Here is a 26,016-nt window from a genome sequence, read left to right on the forward strand (position 1 = left end):
GACCTTGTTTGTAGTAAGTGAATTACTTAGAATAAACTGTTCACATTTTACAGGCGAATAAAATGTGTAAGGACACCCTCCAGTGTGCTGTCTCATAAATTCCTTAATCCCTCATTTGCAGCAGTTGCATGCTTGCATTTTTCCTAGGCGATGGCATTTTGAAGGTCTCACATACATTAATTTCCCCCTGAAATAAAAAAAAGTAGGATTTTAGAGCTGCTAGTAATTACTAGATTATGTGGAAGGAATGGAGTCCCAAAAGCACAAGTTCGTATTCCCACTGGTTCAGTTGTTCTGTGGACTGTGCTGCATTGCTTATGGGTTAGGAAAAACTATTAATAGAAGGCCACAGTGTTGAGAGTAAATGATGGTCTGATTGTAACAGGGCAATTTTGCTATGTCCGTGTGAGACCTGAAAAATCCTAGTAGAGTCTTGCTCTTTGTAATGCCTTACTTTACTCTTTGTATTACAGTCTAAAGAAGAAAAGCATAAGAAAAAAAAATGTGTGTGTAGTTCAGCTGAGTAAAAAGCTCTCTCCATGACTGGATAGGCACTTAAATTTTAGTTTTAGTTTCCATTACTGATAAAGCTGTTCTGTAAATCTTTCTTTTATACATGAATTATTTCTGTTTAGAATATTTATATATTAATTTAGAACAAGAAGGAACTGTGGTTCAAGTTTAATGTTGAGGGATTGTGTACATTTGAGTCTGAGTAATTTAATTATTTTGTTTCTTTTGAAAAACTAGTAGGAGATGTGTGAGTTGCTTGAGTTTGTGGCTGAAGAGTTCTCATTTTTTGCTCTTTCTGCTCACATGTTTAGTATGCTAAAAATTGAATGATTCTTGGCTTCAAGTACAAAGAGGCTTCTTTAGCATACTGCTTTGTTTTCCTTTTTGAATTAAGTTTTGTTTGTTTTATGTAAATGAAGGGCTGCTGGGCTAGGGCATAGCTAGCTATACGTGAAACTTATAAAACATTTTTTGCCTGTGCTGGTTACTGAAGTAACCCAGTTTACTCAGAGAAGGGAGACTGTATGAATTCCCCTGGTCTAATGAATGAGACATCAAATTTTAGTCATGTTAACTTGGATGAGCAACGAAGCCAGCTTTTAATTCTCAGTATTGCTACACTGTAAAAGACCTTAAGCCTTTTTACTTTAAATTTTTAATGTCTTACAATCAGATTATCTCTACTAAATCACATTTTCTCCATAATGATACAATTTTTCCCAAGCCATTATTCTTTTAAAGCATAATGATAGAGAATAATTCACAGTTTATCACAAGGCATCTTTGTTAGGTTTATAAATTTGAAACTGTGAGAGCAAACTATAAAAGCCCATATTTTCTGTGGAAAAAAATAGATTGGGTAAAACAAAATAAGATTTTACAGATTGTTTATTTGCTTTTCTTTCTGTTTGAACTAGAACTTCCCGCACCCCCCTTTTCGGGTACCTTCCTGTAAAACCATTAGTGAGGGGGAAATAATGATAAACAGGATTTAGCTCTATATTCTTCTTTTATAATAGCCTTGCAAGTAATTTCCCATAGTTTCTGTGATGAAGTACATGGTGGTAGCATACTGAGCCCCTGGTAATGAGGAATACGTTCAAAATACTCTCAACATTTTATATTTTAAGCTGTGTGTATGTGTGTTTTCAAGTTGGGTTTTCTGTCCCATGTGGGCTTCATGAAATTTATTTTTTATATGCTTATACTTGGTTTTCAGGGTTTAGATTGGTGCATTTCTGCGTAAAATGTTAAAGAGATATTTATTGTTGTTACAGGTAATTCATGCACACAGATTTTAGGAGACTTGAAATGATCTTGTGAAGAAACAACTTGGTAGTAGGGGGACATTTTCTGTAATTTAAGTTGTCATAGTAACCTGCATCAAGACACATGCACTTGGAATCCAGGCCTGAAGAATTTTAGTGACAATAAACATTCCAGTTGCATTCATCATTTTTTTTTCCCTCCAAGAAAGGAGCCCTCTATTGTGACCTCATTATTTCATCTCTGTTTTTAGAACATAGGTATCAGTTCATATTCTTTTAGCATTTTGAAACTTCCCTGGTAGAGTAAAAAAGAAAAGTTTAGCTGTTTATATTTGAAGTTGAAATTTTCTAATAATGTATCACAAACTCATTTCAGGTGGCAAAATAGGGACAATATAATGAAGTAAGAAACAGGATTTGAAGAAATTGCCATATACATGTGTTAAATGCCAGTCTTAATATTAAGAGTATTGGAATCTGGTCTTCATGGAACTCTAATCTGGGAATGTTTTGACTTTCCTAATATCAAATTGTTAATATTTTTACTTTATGGCATCTTGTATTATTATCTTAATAAGCACAAGTGCATTTTAATAAGAAAGATGGGATAATATTTTATTAATAGAGTAAGTTTACTTTGTATCCAGACATTATTTTTAGATATGCTGTCTTTCACAAAGGACAACAATTTTTTTTTCTGAAGAAAAAGCTTGTTAATGTTTGCTTCTCTTTTGCCTTTTGCTGTTCAGTAATAAAGATGATTTGCAGTTAAATATTCTGCATAAGTAAGAAATGTTAAAAGAAATAGGAGGTAAGGGTGTGTATGCCCATTCATTCTGGGAAACTTGGAAAATAAATTGGAAGAGTTTGTGGCTAGTCTAATAAAAAATATACAAATTAGAAGTTATGGGTTGTAACTAGTTATCTATAGATGAAAAGTGATAATACTTTTGTAGGCACATATCCATGTATGTATTAGAATCTCAATCGAATGGGTGATTCTTTTAAAAACATAAATCAACAAAATTTAAATTTTAAAAAGTACAAAGGTAGATTTAGAAAACCTAAATAATTCATTTACTGGCAAAATGTGAAGAAAAATTAAATGACCCGTTACCTCACTGTTTAGAGAATTCTATAGTTCATATTTTGAGAAGTATTGATAATTTTTTAAACAAAATTGGAATCAAGCCATCAAGAACCAAAATACTAATAATGGTAAAATGATAGAATTTTATCTCCTATTTGAATTAACAACATAATCAGCTATCATTGCTATTATCTGAAATACCTCTGAAATATGAAGCTAGTGTTAAGAAAAGGGACTGAAAGAACTGTTGGGAAGAATAAAATTATTTGTAGATAATAAAAATCCCCAAGATGATCAATTGAAACTTACAGACTGTAACGATTCCATTATAAATAATGTAATATGACCTATATAGTAATAATAGTCAGTTCATAAATATGAGAAAAAAGGAGCATAGTAGTAACAAAAAGTATGCTGAGGATTAAATTTTGAAAGAAATGTGAATGGCGTGTAGGACAGAAACTGTTCGACTACACCATGAGGATGTGGACACTCAGTGTTTCTAGATATGAAGACAATTATTTTATTATCTATATACTTGTAAGTTTAATATAATTCTAATCAAAATCTCAACAGTAATTTTTTTGCAGGTCAGTGATTCTAAATTTAATTTTTATAAAAAATAAGAGCCATAAAATGTTTATATATAAAGAGGTTTATAGAGAACTTGTAGTGCTATATATTAATTAAATAGTATGATGTTCATAAAATAGACAAATATTTGGAAGAGAATAGAAAGCTCAGAAGAATGTCATATTGATAAAATGCCATTACAAATAATGAATATAAAAGTACAGTAATGAATATACTAGAAGAGAATGTGCATGAATATCTAATAGATTTGGGGAAAGAATAAACTAGAAAAGAGTAGGAAAGGTTAAACAGGAGTGATTCATATGTAATTACATTAAAAATAAAACAAGTTTACCATATGTCAAATCACAAAAAATATTCTTAAAACTTCCAGTCAAAATGTTAGCATAGGTAAACACAGCTCACCTCCTTGAACAATCACATTAAAATTACAATTAAACTATAGAACAGCCATCATTCAGAACTGTTAGAAACTGAGCTGAATGGAAGTCCTACAACTACAGAATTGAAGAAACCACATCAAGACTGATAGGAGGGACTGAGATGCAGAACGAGCTGGTCCCACACCCATGTACGGCAGAAAAAATTGGAAGGGATATCTCAAGAGCCCCAGGCCCATGCCAGGCCCCCCTGTCCAGGGTTCCAGTGCCAAGAAGATAAGTCTCCATAACTTCTGGGTGAAAAAAAGAGTTGGGGATTGAGGCTGTGGAGACCAACACTTCTGGAGTCCTAGGCAGTTCCTCTTAAAGAGTCCATGCACAGACTTAGTCAGACTCACTCCCTCTGAGCTCCAGCACAGGGACAGCAAATTGAAAGTCATCAGAGACATACAGGGAGGAACTGAATTGTCTGGCATCAAGGCGATGGACGGAGGGCAGCTTTCTCCTAGACAGAAGTACTGGCAGTGGCCTTTTCTTTTCTTTCTTTTTTTTTTTTTTTCTGGGCCTTACGCCCACAGAGCCACAGAGCCAGCAGGCAGGTGCCATACCTGAGACTCCTTCCACCTGGCTCAAAGTGTTCCCTCCACCCTGGTCCCATCCATCTATCTGGCTCACCCAAGCTGTTCCCAGTGGCGTTTCCATACAAATGGCCTGTCTTGACTCATGCTTCATATTTTCCTAAATTCTCTCAAACAGGCAGCAGTGGCTTCAGTGAGCTCCATACCTCTCGCTAAGCTGCACCAGGTCCAGCACTAGCAGCAGCCAGCCTTGGTTCACAGAAAGGCATCACCTAGCACCTCCAAGCCCAGCACGAGTAGCAGCCATCTGCAGATCACTTTGTAGACTGTGCTGTGTCACCTGGGACAGAACACAGGCAGTGGCTGACCTTGGATGTGCCAACAGCAGTCAAGACTCAACTGCAAGCAGGAGGATGTACACACTGAGTACCCTGCTTGGGGATTAGGGGAGGCTGTGCCACTGGACCCTGCTACATTGGGCCACTATACCAAGCCTGGGAGACATAGCAGTTCTACCTAATACATAGAAACAAACACAGGGACTACCAAAATGAGGAGACAAAGAAACATGCTCCAAATGCAAGAACAGAACAAAACTCCAGAAAAATAACTAAGCAAAATGGAGATAAGCAGTCTACTAGATGCAGAGTTCAAATTGCTGGTTATAAGGATGCTCAGTGAACTTAGTGAGGACCTCAGCAGCATAGAAAAGATCTAGTCAGAAATGAAAGATACACTAATTGAAATAAAGAATAGTTTACAGGGAGTCAGTAGTAGAGGCAATAAAGCTAAGAATCAAATCAGTGATTTGGAATATTAGGAAGCAAAAAACAATCAGAACAGCAAGAAGAAAAAACATCCCCCCCCCCCCCCCCCCACAAATGAGGACTGAATAAGGAGCCTCTGCAACAACTTCAAGCATACCAACATTCACATCATGGAGGTGCCAGAAGGAGAGGAGAGAGAGCAAGAAATGGGAAACCTATTTGAAAAAAATGACAGAAAACTTTCCTAACTTGGTGAAGGAAATAGACACGCAAGTCCAGGAAGCACAGAGAGTCCCAAACAAGATGAACCCAAAGAGGCACACCCTAAGACACATCATAATTAAAATGTCGAAGGTTAGATACAAAGAGAGAATCTTAAAAGCATCAAGAAAAAAGCAGTTGCCTACAAAGGAGCTCCCATAAGACTGTCAGCTGCCTTCTCCAAAGAAACTTTGCAGCCTAAAAGAGATTGGCAAGAAATATTCAAAGTGATGAAGAGCAAGGACCTGCAGCCATGATTGCTCTACCCAGCAAAGCTATCATTTAGAATCAAAGGGAAGATAAAGAGCTTCCCAGACAAGAAATAACTAAAGGAATTAATCACTTCCAAACCAGTATTATATGAAATGTAAAAAGGATCTTATTTAAGAAGAATAAGATCAATATGAACAATAAAAAGGCAATAAATAAATATCAGCAATTGAATCTAAAAAACAAAATAAACAAGCAGAACAGAAACAGAATCATAGGTACAGAGAATGTTCTGATGGTTGTCAGATGCAGGGGTAGGGGAAATGGGGAGGGTAGGGGAGATGAGTGAAAGGGTAAAGAGCCTAAGAAGTACAAATTAGTAGTTAAAGAATAATCTTGGGGATGTAAAGTACAGCACAGGGAATAGAGTAGCCAAAGAACACATATGGATGACCCATAGGCATGGACAGTGGTGTGGGGATGGCCTGAGGGAATGGTGGGAGGGGCTGGGAGGATGGTACAAAGGGGGAAAAATTGGGATAACTGTAATATCATAAACAATAAAATATAATCTAAAATTATTCTCTCTATATATAATATGTAAAAAGAGTTAATACCCATATATAAAGAATGATTTAAAGTCAATAAGAATATACTCAATGCCCAATTAAAAATTAGTATAGTTCTTAGTAGATAGTTTTAAAGAGAGTATAAACAAGTGTAGTCCTAAAGATTTGTTCCATCTTAATACTATACAAAGAAATATTCTATCTTGTAAACCATATTATTAAAGATCCAGAAGCATGTACATAACACATATATGTGACCTCCTATACATAAAATAAAATATAGCAGACCTTTGTAATTCCTAATGTTGGCAGTGTGAGAAGTAAGAATGTCCGTGTAATGCAACTAGAAGGTAGACTGCTCTGCAGCCAATGATAAAACCTGTCTGTCTACCTACCTACTTACCCACCTACTTATCTAGTTTGTTTAATGAATGGAAAAACAGTAATAATCTAAAAGTGACAATATTAAGGATATAATATGAATTATAATGTCCTTATATTGTCACACATTTTTTAAAGTATATGTACATAGAAAATAAATGAGAAGGCAATATATAAAAGTTAATGATGGTTATCTCCAAGAACCACAGGGAAATAATATTTTTGTTAACTTTAAATTAGTATTACAAATTTTCTAAAATATTTATATTCAGCAAGTTGAAAATGGATTGTATTTTTGAAAACCAAATATCTAAGATTCCATTATGTGCCTTCATGAGAAAGCTATAGTTATTGAGATGGACTGTCCACAGGAATGAACAACAAAAGGGTTATCAGAGTCAGTGGGCAGGGCTGAGCAGACGGCAGTCCCGGCTGCCATTCATCTTAGACTGTGGTGTGTAGTTGCGCATCTGGTATCTTGCTTCCCGGCAGTGTGGGGCCCAGCCTCCCCGGGAATGATAAAGAACAGTGTGTCCTGGGGTGGGTGGGGCAGAGAAGAGCAAGAGGAGAAAAATTGGGACAACTGTATTTGAACAATAATAAAATAAAATAAAAAAGAATGACTACTGGGGAGAAAAGCAGTGTGTCCCTATTTTTAATATATCTTGAAATTGAACACATGCTAATTCTCCTGTCTCTATAAATATAGATGTTTCTGCTGTGCTGTGTATTTACTTCCCACACTTCCTTAATGTATCTCTATAGTCTATTGGACTAGACATTGTAGGTGGTAATCATAACTAATGTCACATGTGGTTCCTCTCAATGTTGACATTGACAGGCGGGGATGGTACTGTGGCTCCACACCCACTGTTCTCTGTGAACTGTCCTGTGGTATGCTTTTTTTCTTTTGTGCTTTCCTATGTTTGGGATGAATCATAGTTTAAATAGGAGAGACATTTTTGTGAATATTTCAAGTATGATTTTTTTAGGTGCATTTAATAGACTTTGTATGAATCAACAGCATTTGTTTTGTATACCAGCTGCAGAGCTGTTTTACTTCCTTAGGGAAAAAAAATCTAGCTGAACCTTGAAAATTGATAGAATAGCTGATAATATACATACTAAATGTGTTTTTCTTATAATTTTTAAATAACTTCTAACACTCCAAAACTACAGGAAGTAATAGACCTCAAGGTCTGAATCATTTGCAAAAGGACCAAAATTTTTCACCATAACCTTCCATAGCTGTTCTCTTCTCTAGCAAATGTGTATTCAGACCTGGCATTGCCCAGAGGGTCTACCGGGAGGTAGCAGGTGGTAAAGAGTTACAGTCATGACATAAATTACGCAGTAGTGGGATGAAGAGGGAACTGTGGTAGCACACACGGGGAAGGACTTGAACTGTGTAGAGGTTAAGGAAAGCTGCTTATGGATATCACCTGAGCCAAGTATTTAAAGATGGGTATGTTTTCAGGAAGTGAGGAGAGGTCTCGTAGGACAGCCTGGCAAATAGTATATGCAAAGCCTAGAAGGGCACACAGAGCATGATGTGCTTGGGGATAAACAAGCAGCTGGGTGTGAACATGAGTGTGGATGGGAAGAAGATAACTAACGTAAAAGACAGGATCCTCATTCTAGTTTGACAGAAACAGCCTTTTCTTTTAGGGGCTCTGGGATTTATGGTAATTAATTGAAAGGATCAGAATTATTTAGAAGTAGACAAAGTTCTAGTTGGAGGATAAGTCAAAGTATTAATGATTTGGAGTAACCTAAATTTCAGGTATCTCTGTAAGGAGAAAAATCACTCATGCTTTTTATTCTTGATAGCTTGTGTATAATCTCAAGAAATTAAATATTTAACATACTCCCATGCTTCAAAAGATATTGCTACTTTAAAAATTAGATACAGATAGGCAACTGTTAAAAGCTATACTCTTTCCTGCAAGTTGATTCAATGTCCATTCAGTTTGTTAGTATTTTCTCCTGGGAGCTGCTCTAGCCACTAGACAACTTTACTGTGTAGATTCTTTGCAGAATTTGCCTTGTCAGGATGTGAATTGTGTGAAGGATAAAATAAAGTATTTTTTTTTCTTTTGGTACAGCAAGTAACTCTTTTAGAAAAACAGGCTGATATTAGCTGTCATTTTTATTACATTTTGCCCCTAAAGATCATTTAAATGTATACTCTCAATCTTTTTATTATGTCAAGAAATAGAAATGTAAATAATGATTGTTACTGTTAATGAAATAGTGATTTTGTATAGTAATATTTATATCCTAATGTGAAAAATAAAGTAATGTTATATGGGTGACTTTACCTTAGCTCTAGTACTATTGTGCCTGCTTCATTTTGTATTTCCCTGGTGTTACGCCACAGCACATTTCAAGCAAATACATAAAATCTTAATTTTATTTTTCACTTGGAAAGCACTTTGAAGATTCAGAGTTTATGTTAAAGAAACCAAGACCAAGTTGGAGACTGATTTATTTCTGCTGGACATATTCTCTAGTTCAAAAAAAATACTCTTATAACTCATCTTTGTGGCCCCAGTATCCAGCCAACTAGATCACGACTAGTCAAATAGTCAAATAAAGAGAATATATCTCTTTATTGTCAGAGCCTGAATTACAACTCATATTTGTCTTATTTCCTATCAGTCCGGTGTTCTTTCCTATCCACTGGTACTTTCTCATCTGTTTTGCTACCGCAGAATGGGTTTACATAGCAGCAGCGTTCCCAAGGTTTGAAGCTCCCTGTAATGCTGCCGGCTGCCATAACCCCACCCCCATCTCACAAGAAGGCCTAGCTTGTCAGTGTGTTAGGATAAGGGGACTATCTGGGCTGAGAACCAAGGGATATACTAGGATGTTCCTGAATAAACTCAAATTCTACACGCCAGATGGGTGGCGCTTTGTGCTTTTCAGTATATTGTTCACACTTCTTTTGATAAAACTGCACAGTCAAGAGCTGCTATAGGACTGTAGACTTCTTCTAGAATAATGTTTCTCAGCAGGGGTGGTGCCACCATCAGGGTGCTTGTGAAATCGGTGAGGACGTTTTTGGTTGCCATGGTGATTGAAGGGAAGGGATGCCCCTGGTATGTAGTGAACAGATGACAGGTACACCCTGTGGTGCGCAGGACAGTCCCACACGATGGAGTTGAAATGGGCCGCCCCACTTTCCTAACGAAAAGCCACTGTTGACATAACCTTTGTACTGAGATGAAAGTGTGGTTGCAAGAAATTAGGGCCGTAAGATCCAGAGTTCCTTTTAAGACATGTTGAATTTGAGATGGCTACTGGACATCAAAGTGACTAGGTTGATAGGCATCTGAATGCAAGGCTGAAATATAAATATGGGATTTGTCAACTATTTCAGGTGATGATCATATTGAATGAGATCACCAAGGAGTGACTGTAAATGCAAAATAGTCATTGACTGAGGACCAGTGACTGGGATCTGGAAAACATGAGTAAAGCCCCGAGAATAGGAGACTGAGAAGGAGCACCAGTGAGGCTGGAGGAAAACTGAGAGGATGCGGTCCTGGTAGCCAAGTGGAGAAAGTATCAGGAACAGGGAGTGGTACCCACTGATTCTTAGATTTAGCAGCCTGAAGGTGATTGGTAATAACAGTGGGTTGAGTGGGTGATGGAGGTGAGAGCCTGGCAGGAATGAGCTCAATAGAGGAGGGAGGTTAGAAAATGAAAAGGGAATCAGAAATGGAAGATAGCTGGCAGAAGTGAAATAATAAAGCTCTCTTCTGTCTTTGTTACAAGTCGGGTAGTAGAGCTGCTTACTGAGTCTCTGATCTGGTAAAGCAGTCAGCGGGTGGAGTGATGGTGCCAGGGTGGAGAGAAGGGGCTGGCTGGCCCAGGGCTTCTGGGGCCACACCAGAGTCGGCCAGACGTCTGCTCTGCCATCGCCCTGCAGTAGCTCACTGAGAGCGAGTAGACTTCCAGGCCCTGAGGATAGAAGACTTTCTTACACTCCAGTGTTTGTTCCTGCTGTTTAGGAAAGTTGGTTAGGCACCAGCCAAGGGCTTAGATTTTAGCCAGAAACTAGACGTGTGGGGGAAATTAGAAGGTAAGGTAGTAAGTACCAATTGCTGCTCCCTGGGCAGCGGCTTGAAAACAGCTAGTTTTTTCTTCTTGCCCTCTGGGACCATCTTAACCGTTTGACTTGTAGGCAGAATGGCACAGGGGCTTTAAAAAAGGGACAGGGGGGCACCAACAGAGCACACGTTTATGGGGGTGCTCACTCTGAGTCCTGCAAGCTCAGTGCTGGCCCTGGGGAATGATGCCTCCTTGCATTTTACACCCTAGGCACCCCTGCCTGCCACACCCCAATTTCCCCTGGCCCTGAGAATGGGTACTGTAGGTTTTTTATTTTTTTAATTATTTATTTGTTTGTTCATTTATTTTTATTTTTAGAGAGTGGGGAAAGGAGAAAGAGAGGGAGAGAAACATCACTGTGTGGTTGCCTCTCACTCGCGCCCCCAACTGGGGACCTGACGCGCAACCTAGTCATGTGCCCTGACTGGGAATCGAACCAGCGACACTTGGCTCGCAGGCCGACGCAGTACTGTAGGTTTTTTAAGGGTCAATTGGAAAACGCTCTCGCCCTAACGATCTCTTTTTATATTAAATTGGAAGATTAATTTAATGTATTTTAGTTAGTGTGATATTCCCCTCCATCCTTAATACCTGCTTGACTTCAGCGACTCTTAACAAGCATGAGGAAGACTTGGTGGAGGGAAAAAATGTTCTGGACCACAAAATTCCATTGTTAGCGATGGGAATGGTTGGTTGGGGCCTCTGGACAACCAATGAAAGGGCAGCAATGGGGGACTTTTGGAAGAAGCAGGAGAGAAGGAACTGGGGGGTAAAAGGGAGAGTGATTAGGATCGACCCTGTTTGTGATGACTCGACTAGAAACTGTTCCTTTTCAGCTGGCAACATTTGTCATTTTTAAGTGTTTGAAGGGCCCTAATACCATCATGTCTTTCCATCTTCGGAATCCAAAGGAGGTTATCACTTACTTTGTTAATCCTAAGAACTGAGTTTCTTGTTCTGCTCAGTGCAGATCTGAGAAAGGTCTGCTGAGGTCATCAGAGGAATTAGCCACCAGTGTACCTCAGAAACCGAAAGCCTACCACAACATCCACAGAACTCAGAGAGTTCTCAGGGCTTTGTGTCCAGGATAATATTGCCATGTGGTCCTATGATTGTCCTGTTTGAGGGAACTGTAGTAATAAAGGCATAACAGAGATCATGGGCTGTCTTAAGATTTTACTTTTTTATCTTTAGAGTGAGGGGAAGGGAAGAAGAAAGAGGGAGAGAAATGCCGATTGCAGCCCAGGCATGTGCACTGACTGCGAATCAAACTGGCAACCTTTTGCTTTGTGGCAAGACACCCGAGCAGCTGAGCACACTGGTCACGGCAGAATCATGGACTGTCTTGATCATACTATTTGAGTTGACGTATTCTCATACGAAGAACATTTAGGATCAGATGTGTAGAGAGGATTGTGTACAAGATGAGTGGTCATCTGAAGGAACTGTGGGGAGAGATGTACAAAAACGGCTCTGAAGAACTTCCATCAAGAGGAAGTGTCCAGAGGGCCAGGCAGCAGACGCACTTAGAAAGATTGCAGGTGGTTAGAGATAGTCTATGATCTCTTATCGTCAGGAAGTTGATGATTATGAGACTGAGGAAGAGTCTATTGAACTTAAAAGTGGGGAAGGTTATTTTTGTTTTGTTTTGTTTCATTTTATTAAGTGGTTCACAGTGAAAATTGGAATGGCAAGAAGTCCATGACTAATTATGGATGAAATAATGATCCTAGTTTTTAGATCATGGTATTTCCCTCAAAAGTTATATCTTTATATATTCCAGCCACATCTGAGTGAATCTGGTAGCAGTACAACAGAAGTTTCTATTGCACTTTCTCTGGGATAGGTCTGATGAGGTTTGGTTTGTGTCTGCTCCATTTCTAAGAGCTAATTCAGCCATGTGTCCATGGAAAGAAGAAAGAAGTCCCCATTGAAAATGGTAGACTTTTTTTTTTTTCTTTTCCACTTTAGTTAGCTTACATAATCAAAAGGTCCCTTGAAAATTTCCTCAAAACATGTTTTCCAAAAAGATTAGTCAGATGTTTCCCAGAAGAGCTTTCCTCTTTCTGCTGAGCAATATAATTTTTGATGTTATAGTTACCCTTCCAGGCCCTTGCTTCCTCTTCTCCTGCAACCCCACAAACACCTGAGTCAAGTAAATGTGATGACATGATTAATGAATAAATAGAGACTGACCCATGAACTTCAGTGATAAGCTAATGTCTTTGAGGCTTTTGAAACAATTAAGTGTAATGTCTGTCCTTCTTAATTATTTATTTTATTAGCTGGCAGAGTATATTAGTTCAAGGTTTGAGCTCTGCTTGCAGACTGCCTTGATCCAGGTCTAAGCTTTTCCCTAATGGGGTGTGTGATCTTGGGCATGTTTTGGAACTTTTCTTCACCGTGGTTTCTTTTTCTAAGAGAAGGGATCATCATAGTATCTACCTCTTGAGATTATTATGAGAATTAAATAAAATGATACATTGAAAGCACTTAAAACAACTCCTGACATATGATAAGTGCTTAGTAAGTATTACAAATGACTTTTTCCAAAGCTGTCAGGCATTTAATATTTTAAAAGTGAGAAAGGCAAATCTCTTCTTCCCCAAATATCATTATAACTGGCAAGGAGTATTTGAGTGTTGATTGTGTGAATTGTAGTTATTTAGTCTTTTTTCAGTAGCTGTAAATGGGTTCACATATTTCTGAAGATAGAAGAGAAGTAATCTTCCCATCTGGCCTCATATCAGTATTATCACCCTTGACACCTAAACATTAACTGCTCACATTATTATATTATTACTAATTATGTAACAGAATTGAATTCTTAACAATTTATGGGGACTATGTTAGTATCCACATTGTTTTTTTCTTAAACATTCTGTGTCCATGATGTTTCCTTCTACGAAAGCTTTAAGAGCTGTGCAATTTCATCTTTATGTGCTGTCCCTCCACCCAAATTTACAGACTCAGAATAAAGGAAAGTGTGTCTCCTAGAGTAAAAAGAGATGAGATTTCCATGTGGTCAGTAGCATGTTACCCTCAGGGTTCTTTGTTGGCGTGGGCTCGTCCTCAGGGAGCTCAGCAGTGTTCTACCCAATTCAAAGGGCAGAGTTCTCCTTGTGTGCTGTGCCCACAGGAATTTCCTCCCAGCTTCACTCTCATTACCAGTTATTCAAGAGTATTTTATAAACTCATGTGAAAATGTGGCTTCTCCATTGAGAGCCAGTTGGTAGGACAGTACTATAATGCTCATAAAACACTTTTAAATAGGTGAAACGGGGTTGATGCTCACAAGCAAAGTAATGAGAAAAGTATTCTTATGAGTATTCTACAGATGAAGAAATGACCCTGCATGAGTTTATAAGGGAGTTTAGGGTTATACAATTAAAGTTAGCAGTGAACCCAGGTCTGCTGACTCTTAAAATCCTATGTCCTTCCACTTTTATTGTTTCCCATCACATTCACTCTGCTCACTAAAATCATGTAATAGGACCTGGACTAGTAGCCAAGCCTGTTCATTAGAAATTATAATCATGGAGTTAGAATTTTAAATAAAATCGTAAAATTTGACAATGTTTTTAAGTGTTGAAAACTTTACTTTTTATAATAAAAGAAACTAGTTCCTTTTTAGTTATATTGTTTATTCTTCTTGGTTATGCGAGGTCTGTCCGGAAAAAGTCTAACCATTGTTAATATAATAATGGTTTGTGCAGTGTCGATGTAGCCTGGCAGCCAAGGAGAGCGGACTGGAATGTGCATGTGTGAACAATGATGACTTCACTGTACTAGTCAGTGGGGGTGGTAGATGCCTGTTGAGTGAGCGTGTGTACTGTGTGGCCATCCATTCAAAATAATTGAGCAAGCAGAGCAACAAATCTGCATCAAATTCTGCATTAAGCTTGAACGTTCCTCCATGGAAGCTATTCGGATGATTCAGAAGGCTGCAGCTCTGGACAATTGGTGATTGGCAACTTCATCAGGACAATGCCGCCTGCTCATGCATCACGTCTCGTGCAGTTTTTTGGCAACACATCATAGGTGACTCGGCTCCTCTACAACCCAGATTTGCAGATTTGGCGCCCTGTGACTTCTGGCTTTTCCCAAAACTAAAGTTACCTTTGAAAAGGAAGAGATTTCAGACCATAGGTAAGATTCAGGAAAACATGACAGGGCAACTATGGCAATTGGGAGAACTGTGTGAGGTCCCAAGGTGCCTACTTTGAAGGAGACTGGGGCATCATTGTCCTATGTACAATGTTTCTTGTATCTTGTATCTTCTTCAATAAATGTCTTTTTTTTTTTTTTCATAATTCATGGTTGGATACTTTCTGGACAGACCTCATATATAAGCATTTTCTAACTACATTTTTAAAGGTTATTTTTCATTGTATGTATACTTTGTCATTAAAGTAGATTTCATGTTGATGGAAGTCTTTCTTTTCAGTATGGCTAGTGTCGAGTAGGCCTAGATTAAGACTGTTTCTGAAATTCTTGGAGGCGTGTAATCACCAGTTTTTGTCCTTTACTTGCTAGGTAGGTGAGTGGTCTCAGGAAGAATAAAATGGTTCTATTTTTGAAACCATTATTTTTCTAGACCTCATTCTAAGCAAATGGCACATCTCTCTATTGCGTGGACAAACCTCAGGCCTGTAGCATTGGTTTGAGGAATATGAGAGAGTGGATTTTTGTTGATTTATAGATTGTGTTGCTGCACCCTGCCTGAGTGGCCTGTACTACTACTCAGCAGATGCAGCCACAGCTGGCTGGTGCCATTTGTCCAGTGACTTTCTGAGTGAGAGTCATTCACTACATCAGCAAATACTGATGGGGACCTGCCCGTTTCAAGATCATATTCACTGATCAGTCACAAATGAGTTCTGAAAGACTCAAGCTCCTGTAGTAGCACTAGTAACAGCTATTTTTTATTAAGTAAAAAATTATGTCAGGTTGTATTTAAGGCTTCATGCTTATTGTTATTTAGCTCTGACAAATTTGAAGATTATTATTCCCATTTTAGAGCCAAGGAAACTAGCAATTCATCTCAAAACATACAGCTATTAAGCGGTGAGGCCAGGATTTGAACCCAGGGCTGACTGACCAACTTCCATATTAGGGATGGTAAAATGTGTCATGTGAGTGGTACCTGTGCCCATGGCAGACCTAATTAATTGATCATGGTATTTGTTCATGCTAATAATACTGATTGTCCTTTTTGACACATTGCATTCTTAGCATCTGTGGTCAATCACGTAGTAGGCAAGATAAAATATATGTACTGTCCTTGACTTTAATGTGCCTGTATTAACTTTCTCTTAACTTCCAGTATGCCTGTTAGCTTTTCGAAAATAATGTATAAGGTAAATAATTGCATGTTCTGTAGCAAGAATAGGCATGCAGTATTTTTCTGTAGAAGTCATGATTGATGTGGACATTTGAGTTTAATACAGGTTAAATTACATTTTAAATAGCATATGAAAGCCATTTCCATGTCAAAAAATTAAGGCACATTGATTTATAATATTTATTTATTTGAAAATTTTCTCAAATGTGTATTTGAAATAAAAGTTTTTGACAATGCTCATAGAATTTGTTATAATGAAATTAGATATTTTTATATGTAGAGGAGAAACTGGCTGTGAAGTCTTCATTAAATTTTTATCGCACATCAAAATAATAATCCTTTAAAAATTAAAAATTTGAGTTATGGCTGGAATTGTGGAAATAAAAACTTGTTAGAATTAGATTGATTGATTGATTTCAAGTATTAAGTATTTTTCCTTTCAGATCTTAATGCTACTTTAACTGAAGATAGTATGTTTTTCTTTTTTTAAATCCTCACCCAAGGACATCCTTATTGATTTTTTTTTTTTTTTTTGAGGGAAAGGGAGGCAGGGGGTGTGGGGGTGGTGAAGGTGAAGGGATCTGAGAGACAGCCCAGCCAGGACCAAACCTGCAACCTAGGCATGTGTCCTGATTGGAAATAGAACTCATTCCAACCAACTGAGCCATACGGACCAAAGCTGAAGATAGTGTTTTTTAAATTGTTCATATATGATTGGATAGATGTTCCAGTGTTTCTCTTGACCCCTTGATTTAAAGGGCTCCACCCACTGCAGGATTACTGAAGAACATCTTGGCATAGGATTCAGAGTTGGAGTGTTTGAGCCAAAAAGCATTCATATCTACAATAATAAATTATCATTCCTGCCTGTTTCTTTGTGTTGAAATTTCTGGAAAATGCACTCTTCCTTTTTTCCTCTGAAATCTGAGACAAAAAACTGAGAAATAGATTTATATCAAAATATTTCCATAGATAGGCCAGCAGCGAAGAGACTGAGGTGAGATTTAATCCAAATTAACATGCAAAACCATGGGAAAGTGTTCATGTTTTGTCTATATATTTAAAGTTCGGTAATGTTTACTTTAAGTTATTTATATCACTTTGAAAAGAAATGAAAATTTTCCTTATTTTTGTACTGATGTAGTTAGGGGAAATTATATAATACCTAATATTAGATTATCTATTATTGTATCGAAAGAAATGCTGATTTGAATGCTTTTTGGAAAAATAAATGAAATTAAGAGAAATAACTCATTAGTAGTGCTTCTACAGTCACTCTACTTGTTCTCAGTAATATGTCTCTGTTTTTCCTTTATCTATAAGGTCCTAGATATTTATATTTTGCAAACAGGAGACAATACTTTTCTATATAACATTTTGACCGCAGACCCCACTAACTCTAACTAATGATTACTTTGAAGTGCTTGGTGGCCAGTTGGAGTTTATAATTTGTTACCAAATTACTATCATCGTTTTTTTCATCCTGTATTTTGCCTGTCAAGCAGTCATATTCTCCAAAATTGGAGCTTCAAACCTTCAACTAAAGAGTTTAACTAGAGGCAGGAAGAGCCTATTTTCCCTTGAAATACATGGGAAATTTATTCATTTTCATTGGTTTTAAAACTTTTAAAAGCCTGCAGGTAATTAGAGCTGGTGGGGGGTTTGTTTGTTTGATTGTTTGGTTGGTATTTTTGTTTTATTTTTAGATTATCTAATGAATCTTTTGGTTCTAAAGTCTAACTGGTATTTTTTCCTTGCTTCATTAATAGTCGTCCCTTAGATTAAGAATTAGCTTATACCTGACCTGAGGTTTTAAGATCTCCCCATAATCTTGGACCATAGTTCACATGTACAGAATTTTTCTTGTAATGTTACCTTAATTAATCTGATTAGATATCCATGCTGTCTTCTCTAGAAAGTCACAATTTGGGATATGAGGAGTTGGCACAGGGGGGCAGGGGGAGGAGTGTTTTTGTTTTTTTGTTTTTTTACACATTAGTGTTTTATTAAAGTATAATTTCCATATAACATATGTTTCAGGTGTACAACATAATGATTCTATATTTGTGTTTATTGAGAAACAATCACTATAATAAGTCTAGTTAACATCTGTACCCTTACATAGTACAGAAAAAATTTGCTTGTATGAGGACTTTTAAGATCTATGCTGTTAGCAACTTTAAACTGTGCGATGCAGTATTATTAATGTCACCATGCTGTGTATTACATCCCCATGACTTAACTGTTTTATAACTGGAAGTTTGTACCTTATGACCCCCTTGATCCATTTTGCCAACCCCATACTCTGGCAACCACATTTTCTTTATTTATTCATCCATGAACAGACCCTCATGTTGTTTCCATGTCTTGGCTATTATAAATAATGGGCAGTGTACATGGGGGTGTACGTATCTTTGAATTACTGTTTTCACTTTTTTTACATAAATACTCAGCAATGGAATAAAATATTTAATATTTTTTGAGGAACCTCCGTACTGTTTTCCATAGTGTCTGTACCAATTCACATTCCCATCAGCAGTGCACAAGGGTCCCCTTTTCTCCATATTCTCAACAACACTTGTGGGGCTTTTTTGTTAGTTTGTTTTTGTCTTTTGATAATAGCCATTCCAGCAGGTGTGACACCTCATTGTGACTTTGGTTTGCGTTTCCCTGATGATAAATGATGTTGAGCATCTTTATTTAATGTACCTGTTGGCCATCTGTATATCTTCTTTGGAAAAATGTCTGTTTAGATTCTCTGCTCATTTTTTAATTGTATTGTTTGGTTCTTTGCTATTGAGTAGTATGAGTATTTGGGTATTAACCCCTTATCTGATATATGATTTGCAAATATTTTCTCCCATTCAGTCGGCTGCCTTTTTATTTTGTTGGTGGTTTCATTTGCTGTGAAGAAGCTTTTTAGTTTGATGTAGTCCCAGTTGTTTACTTTTACTTTTTTTTGTCTTTGCTTTTGGAGCCAGTTCCAAAAATGCATGACCATGACCAATGCCAAAGAGCTTACTGCCTATGTTTTCAAGTCTTACATTCAAGTCTTTCATCCATTTTGAGTTCATTTTTGTATATGATGTAGTCTAGTCCCATTCTTCTGCATGTGGCTATCCAGTTTTCCCAGTGCCATTTATTGAACAGACTACCCTTTCCCCATTGTGTATTCTTTGCTCCTTTGTCTTAATTAATTGACCTTATATGCAGGGGGTTATTTCTGTGCTCTGTTTCAGTGATCTGCCTCTGTTTATGCCAATACGATACTGTTTTGATTACTATAGCTTTGTAATATAGTTTGAAATCAGGAATTGTAATGCCTCCAGCTTTGTTCTTCTTTCTTAATATTGAGTTGGCTGTTTGGTGGCTTTTGGATTATTTGTTCTATTTTTGTGAAAATTGCCATTAGGATTTTCATAGGGAATGAATCTTACATTGTTTGGGGTAATATGAACATTTTAACCATATTAATATTCCAATTTATGAACATAAAATCTTTTCATTTATTACTGCCTTCCTCAATTCTTCATTAATGTCTTATAGTTTTCAGTGTACAGGTCTTTCAACTCTGGTTAAATTTATTCCTAGGTGAATAGGATTTTCTTAATTTCTCTTTCTGATAGTTCATTTTAGGAGGAGTTTTTTTATTGATATTGTTATCTACATAAAACAATCTAAGAGAAAGCTTTATAAATTGCAAAGTTCTGTGCAGGTTTTATATTGAATGAGAAAATTGTTTTAAGTAGTTATAAAGATAATATATAAAATTAACACTTTTTTAGAATTTAAGTTGCTTATAATGTTGTTTGCCGGCAGTTGTCCTTGTCAGCCCATTTAATGAGGTGTGAAAATATTTTCTTCTTCCCCTTTTTTTTTTTGCTTAAGGCTGTTTTATTTGTATTTTCCTGTTATATAGATGTTCATTTATATTTTTTACTCACATTAACATGATAGGAGAGGCAATGAAAATATTATCTGAAGCTCAATAATTAGTTGAGACCTTTCCTTTTACTTTTCATTTCTAGTGGTTTATAAAATTTACTTTAAAAAAAATTTTTCTGCTATGCACAAAGTAGAAAAGTGTTTTCTCATGAAAGTACTGGCCTCACATTTTTAGTATATCAACGGATTTTTCCCCCCTATAGATGAATAATATTAACTGAGAAAACATTCTTACTTGTTTTTCTTTGGTTCATATGGGAGTAAAAATTCATATATGATTAGGTAAATAAAATATTTCTAACAAAAAAAGCTTTTTCCTGATTGCTTGTCTTTTTATTACATCAGTATTATTAATTGTTAATAGACATATTTATCCTAAGGTACATGAAGAGAAATTGGAAAATAATGCTTTCTATTGCTAGACAAATTGAGGTCCTGTCTGGAGAAAGGAATTGCATGGTGATTTGCACAGGGAAGATTTTATCTAAAGGACTATAAGTGTAGCAGGGGATTGTAAGTAAGACATTGGTAAGGAGTAAAGAGAACTCTGTAAGATATGGAAATAGCAGATATAATATTATCTTCATAGCTACTACCATAACTGAGGCTGAGATAGAATACTCAAAGAGAAGGCCTCTTGGAACTGAGATTCAGACCTTGTTGCAGAGAACCTGGCTGTAGTTCGCTGGGTGGCAGAGAAGTTACTATGGTACCTCATTGATGGAACGTGCCAGAAACACACCCCCTGGAACTTGCTGAGGAGGTATCTCACCAGACGCCCTATACTATGAAACCACCCAAAGCCGGTTCAGGGAAGTTGCCAGTTCTGCTGCCCTTTGCACTTGCAGGAGCAGGGCCCTGGAGAGGCTACATTTGCTGCAGGTCTGCACCCTGGGGGTGCCACCGTGCCCTGCCACAGAGCTGCTGCTGAGGGGGCACACCAGGGAGCAAGCCCTCTCCTCTTGCCCTCTCCGCTGTGTCTCTCCATACCCTCTCCTGACATGGTGCAGTTGTCAAAAAAAAAATTTAAGGACCCAGATCCATTTTCATAAAGCAAGCCAAAAGGATTGATTTGGAGCTGAGAAGCAATAATAACCTACAGAACCTGCGAGATCATTTATGAGAAAAAAACATTTATCCTTTTCCATGTGCTGTGACAGTCTGTGAGACAGCTTGATTTCATTTCTGCTAAAATATCTGTAAGAGGCATGGGAATTGTTAGACATAATTGGTTTGTTTAACTTGTAGTATAATGTTAGAACATATCTTTATAGCATATCTACACTCTTGAAAATACTTAAGAATGTCTTTGTCACTATAAAAGCTAATTTTTGTTTATTATTTTTAAAAAAGCATTTTATTTCATCAAACTTCTTACCTGTATCCATTAGAATATAAACATCTACATGAATGTTACACAGGTAATTGACTGCCACCTGTGAAAACTTTTTAGTCTTGCTTAAAGTATTTTTGAAAATAGCTCTAGAAACTTATTTCTAAATTCTTGACATTATATAACTAGACTTAAATTTTATAACATTCTGCTTTGATATGTCTTACTGACAAAAAGAAATAATCACTAGCTAAAGAAAATGAAAAACAAAAAGTTTATAAAACCAAGTATGTATCTCATTAGTACTCAACCAAAGAACATGCTTTTAATTTCTTAGAGAATCATAGAGGTGTATGGAAACTGAACACTTAAAAGTATTCCAATTTTGGAATCACTGGACAGAAATTACCGAGGTTTGGGAGAACCAGCAGAGTATCTGTAGGTGGACCAGCATTGCTCTCATTCTACCCACTCCCAGAGGAAAGCGGGCACTGAACAGGGCCAAACCAAGGATATTGATCTGCCTATCAGAAGAGCCTTTCACTAAATTTGGAAAAGTAGATCTGGTCCCAGACCTAATATCTGATATTGGCCCTTTGTAGTCAGTTAAGTTATTTAGAATAACTAGTTCATGAATGGATTAAGTAAATATATCCAAAATTGCCCAATGAGCCTTTTTTCTCTCAAGAACTAGACTAAATTCTAGTGCGTCTGAACCTGTCTTGCATCATGGCAAAGTGAGACGGTTGCCTTGGTTTGGTGTGGCAGCGGTGGTGACAGGTGTGCTAGCCTGGAATCACTGGGATGGGCTCCATAACAGTGACCGGAGAGCTGGTCGGCTCAGCTGCTCTGTGTGGTCATAACCGTGCCTCGGAGAGTATCCAGTGTGACCAGCAGATACACTTGACAAAACTGGTTCCAGTCTACAGTGCCCCAGCATCAGCGTTAGCCTTCTTACTCGAATGGGACAGCGTATGTTCTTTTTAAATAATCGTAATAAGAGCAAAACCATGTCACATGGGGTAAGTTTGCTTTTTAAAAATAAGTATCTCAAGTTCAGTGAATAATCATTATGAGTGAGTTTAGGAAAGCTAAACTCATACTTTTTAAAGAAGGTATGGCCATTAGAAATAAGACACTTTGGAATAATAAACTGATGTGGAAGAGATTTCTAAAAGAATTCCAAATATAGTTTGAGAAGTGACAAAAAAAAATAAGTATATATTTTTCTAATTGCCTGCACTAATGGGTACAACACCCACCTACATGTGAAGTATGAAATTATATATTAAAGAAAAATGTAGTCTCATTACTTTAGACTCTTAACTCTCAGAAATGGCTTTGGTGCAGCAAAATCCAAACTTTGGCCTTCCAGAGCAAACTAAATAATATAAAAGTTTTTCATGCATAGGCTTATGTAGAAGAGGGGGTGAGGGTGTTACTGAATTAGTTTAAAAGATGTCTTGAATTTTTTAAAGTTTCCTGATTATAGAAAAAGATTTATAATTTTGCAGAAGGGCACTGAGTTGTTATTCTTTTAAAGAAATGGATTAAGTAAAAATGTCGTCGTCGGCAGCTGTCCGTCTCGAGAGACGATGGTGTAGCTTCTTAAGAGTCTATCTGCACCGCCGAGAATGGTTGTGCAGTCCGACTCGGGAGTGACACGGTATCTGTCTCCTCCCGTGTTGAATCGACATCTTGCAATGACGCTGGAGTGTCCTCTCCAGTGAAGCTGAAGCTACAGAGCCTGGGCAGGGTGATATGGAGGGTCTGCTGTTGCCCATGCAGCAGACCCCCCCTCTCTTCGCAGCTGAAGGATCCAAGGGAAAGACGGAGTCAATACAGCTTGGCTTCAGGTGTGCCGCAGGAGTTACCGGTGTTGACTACAACGTCAAACCACCTTAGGGACTCCGGCTCCGGATTTTCTGTCGGGGTTTACTCCCTTAGCCTTTCCCCTGAAGAGATATGCCGCAAGGCAGCGGAGGTTTTTTGGAATCAGAGTTTTCCTTCTCTGAAAGTAAAAATGTACTACTTATATTTTAATACTACATTCTAACTCATTTTTAAAATAATTATAAAGGGGAATTCAATTTTCTGGATATCCATTGTTTGGTAATGATTTTTAAATTGTATCTCTGGAGGTGCCGTAGGGCTGCAGCTTTATGTCATTTGTTTAAGATGTAACAGGAAAAAATAAACTTAAGGATCACATTTAGTGTAGATCACACGTATATTCTTGTCACTTACATGGCAAAAGAGTAAATATTACCTTATACGGCAAAAGAAATAAATTAAGGATCTTAAATTATTTTCCTGGATTACCGGAATGGGTTCGAATGCCATCATACCTATCCTTCCTTACAAGAGGGAGGCAGGGAGCTTCTGAGACAGAAGATGATGAGATAATAGAAATATCGAGGCAGAGATTGGAGGGGTCACACCCAGGGGATGCCTGGACCTACCAGAAGCTTGAAGAAGCAAGGAGCAAATTCTTCCCAAGAGCCTTTGCAAGGAGCAGTGCCCTGTTGAGACGTTGGTTTTGGCCCTCCATATCGACAACATTTGAGAGAATTAGTTGCTAACAGATTCACCTGGGAAGTAATCGTAAGGAAGTTCTTTAAAAAATAAAATAATAAAATTTAAACTAACATGAGGTCTACACGAACAAACTTCCAAATGTACATTACAGTATTGTTAACTAGAAGCACAATGTTATGCAACAGATCTCTAGAACTTTTTCATCTTGTATGACTGCTGTTTTATACCTATTGAATGGCAACTACCCATTTCCCCTCCCTGACTCCTGGCAATCACTAATTTACTTTCTGCTTCTATGAGCTACTGTTACACATTCCTCACAATAATGGAATCACGCAATATTTGTGCTCCTGTGACTAGCTTTTTTCCTCCATGTTGTAATATATAACAGGATTTCTTTTTTATGGCAGAATAATTTTGATTGCAAGTATACATTACATTTTTTTTATTTATGGCATTTAGATTATTTTCAGCTCTTGGTTATATTGCTTCAGTGGACATAGGAATACAGATATCTCTTTGAAATTCAGGTTGGTGCAAAAGTAATGTCCAGTGTTTTTAAAGAGAGTTTTAGATAGTATTTATTAAGTTTGTGCCTCTTCTTATAATTTTTTGATGTCATAGTGACTGCTTTATACCTTATTTTTTCAGATTATTCAAGTATTGTTCATAATCATCTGCAATATTTGCACCCATGTTCGTCCCATCTAAAAACCATGTTAGAAATGTTTTACGCTATGAGTTACATAAAGGTGCCAGTGCATGTACAGCAGCAAAGTCTATGCAGAGCACTTACGGGGACGATGCAGTGACTGAAGGAAGTTGCAGGAGATGGTTTTCCTGTTTCTGAAGTGGGGATTTCAGTTTGAAAAATGAGCCAAAAGAGGGTTGTCTAAAAAAACTTGGTTCCGAAGTGTTGGAAGCTGTTGTCACAGAAAACCCCACCATTACCTCTAGGGAACTTGCAGAACAATTTAACGTAGCCCATATAACCGTGCTATGATATCTGAAAAGGACCAGAAAGGTTTCAGTAGTTGGAAAATGGGCCCTACACGAATTGTCTCCAGAGAATCTGCAACAAGCGTGTTGCTTGTTGTGAATCATTGCTTTCGTGACACCTTCAAGCACCATTTTTAGGGAGGCTGTTACAGGTGCTGAGAAGTGGATCCCTTACCATAACGTTAAATGCCGCCGACCATGCATCAGTTGAGGAGGAAGAAGAGTTCAACCACCAAGAGGAGGACTTCATCCAAAGAGGATCGTGTTGAGTGTATGGTGGGATATGGAACGAATTGTCCATTATGAACTGTTAGACAACAATCCAACAATTACTGCTAATCTTTACTGTGAACAAATTCATCCTTAGAAAGTAGCTTTGAACCAAAAGCGACCCCCCTTAGTCAACAGAAAGGGTGTCATCTTCCATCACGATAATGCTCGTCCTCACACAGCTGGAGTCACCAAAATTTCTTGAAAGAGCTTGGTTGGGAAATATCAATATCCCAAAGAACATGGGATATTGGAGTCCCCTACTGTTATGGTATTGTTATCTGTATCTCCCTTCAGTTCTGTCAACGTTTGCTTCATATATATTGTGATTTATGAGTACACGTATAAATGTTATGTCTTCCTGGTAAATTGACCCATTACCTGATATAATGCCCTTGACTTTAAATACATTGGCAAATGATTGGATATTTAATTTGATTAAAACTAAACACCAATTATAATACCATTCTCAACTGTAGTGGATAATAGGCTTCTGCTTTGTGGTTCTAGTCTTGGATCTAAGAAGTTCCTGGAGATTAGATTTGAATGTCATTAAGTCATTAATAAAATTAAACATTTAGTAAGCATCTACTGTGTGTTAAGTCTATCAGCATGTAACTAGTAGTTGATACTGTCAGAATTACTGTGGTCACTTGAGGAGAGGATATAAATGAGTGGCATAACAGAGCCAGAGATTCAGTAATTAATGTTAACCTGAGTAAGAACAGACCACACTGATGATTACTGGAGAATGACCAGATGGAAGGGAGAAGCTATGGAAGTAGGTTGTAAGAAATCCATATAGGAGAGTGTTGACAAAGGAACAGTCAGCAGCGCCGATGCTGTGGAGACATCAAAGA

At 37.4% G+C, this 26,016-nt stretch overlaps 1 protein-coding gene across 2 annotated transcripts in view; it reads left to right on the forward strand.

The window, feature by feature from the left end:
* RASSF8 (Ras association domain family member 8) overlaps positions 1-26,016 on the forward strand; it is a 95,801-nt gene that overhangs the window by 28,415 nt on the left and 41,370 nt on the right. The window lies entirely within an intron of this gene.

The sequence above is a fragment of the Furipterus horrens genome, unplaced genomic scaffold (assembly GCF_987537825.1).
Source record: "Furipterus horrens unplaced genomic scaffold, mFurHor1.1.pri manual_scaffold_4, whole genome shotgun sequence".
Lineage (NCBI taxonomy): Eukaryota > Metazoa > Chordata > Mammalia > Chiroptera > Furipteridae > Furipterus > Furipterus horrens.